At 40.8% G+C, this 1295-nt stretch overlaps 1 pseudogene across 1 annotated transcript; it reads right to left on the bottom strand.

Annotated features, from left to right (window-relative positions):
* Window positions 1-205: 205 nt before the first annotated feature.
* On the bottom strand, window positions 206-622 carry LOC111651190 (RILP-like protein 1 pseudogene; annotated as a pseudogene). The gene is made up of 2 exons (XR_015436918.1): window positions 449-622; window positions 206-363 (listed from the first exon to the last, which is right to left on the bottom strand). The product of XR_015436918.1 is annotated as an RILP-like protein 1 pseudogene (transcript).
* Window positions 623-1295: the final 673 nt, after the last annotated feature.

Genomic DNA, 1295 nt, shown 5'->3' with positions numbered 1-1295 from the left:
CAATCACAGGATTATTGGTGATTAATAAACTGAAATGAAAGCTTAAAAACAAATGATCACTCCAGAGGCTTCGTGTTCACCTGTTCTTGTTCTGCACATTCAGGATCTACTCTTCCACCTCCGGAGCTCTCTTCAGTTTAACAGACAAACAAATCTTAATTGTCTGACACAGGAATTGGAAAACATCACATATTGTCATCAGTACCTTTTGTAGTAGGCCAGCTCCTCCTGCAGCAGGAACACTTTGGCCTTCAGCTCGTTCCTCTCGTGGAGGACGTCCCTCAGCTCCTGCAGCGTGAACCGCGGCCGGTTGGGGTCCTTTGGGTCCAGGGCTCCCCCCGTCTCCTCCTCGCACAACGCCTCCTGCCGAGACGGAGAGACGCGTCACACGGAGGGAACGAAAACCAAAGGAAGGGAAGGAAGGAGGGCGGGAAGGAAGTGAGGATACCTTGGTAAAATATTGGAACACAGCAGGCATGTCCTCATCGTACATCGCCTCCTGGTGGCAAACGTTGAAGTCAGACATCGAGCCTTGTTCCAATACACCTGTTTAGTTTAGTTCGCCCCTCCCTCCAGCTCTTTCAGCCACAACTCACTTTTTGTTTCTGGTTTTTTAAACCCAGCACACGTTCACCGTCTGTTACACACCTGAAACACTTCAGCATCACATGCAGCTGATTGAAGCCACTCATGCACTGAGCAAAGAAAACACCACAAGTCTTATTAATAAGTTTTCTATGTTTTCAAAGCACAAAGTCCAACTGAAATCACGTTCAGTCCTCCCTCCCTCTGGCCGTCAAATATAAAGTCTGTATCAAGGTTATAACGGCTTTACAGTTTTAATTATTATTTCATTTTGACTTTTTCCTTTTCAATTTCAGTTTAATTTTAATTTTTCAAGCAGGTTTGTTCATTTAGTTTCCTTTTTTTTTGTAAAAATGCTCCGTTTTAGTTCAGTTCTTAGTTTCAGGGGTGAGATTCAAAAAGAAAAAGATGAATCAACTCTGAATAACTCAGGAACAAAGCGACTCTTCGTCTGTGGCTCTTCATCATTGCGGCCGCTGCAGTCGTTAATACAGTGAAGAGAGACAGTAAGATGCTATAGAGATAAACAGGTATCCACCCAAAACACCAGACAAAAACTAAATAATAAATTAATAGATTATAATAATGAATTTATTCTATTTTATTTTTCTAAAAACACAGTAGTTTCAGTTTAGCGTTTTTTTTATAAAGCCTTGTTTTTATTTTTATTTCAGTTAATGAAAATATTATTTATCTAGTTTTTGTTACTT

The sequence above is a fragment of the Seriola lalandi genome, unplaced genomic scaffold (assembly GCF_002814215.2).
Source record: "Seriola lalandi dorsalis isolate HSWRI2012SDOR001 ecotype SW California unplaced genomic scaffold, Sedor1 jcf7180002053488, whole genome shotgun sequence".
Taxonomy (NCBI): Eukaryota; Metazoa; Chordata; class Actinopteri; order Carangiformes; family Carangidae; genus Seriola; species Seriola lalandi.
The sequence above is the reverse complement of the archived record's forward strand: the minus strand, read 5'-3'. Positions and strand labels throughout refer to the sequence as shown.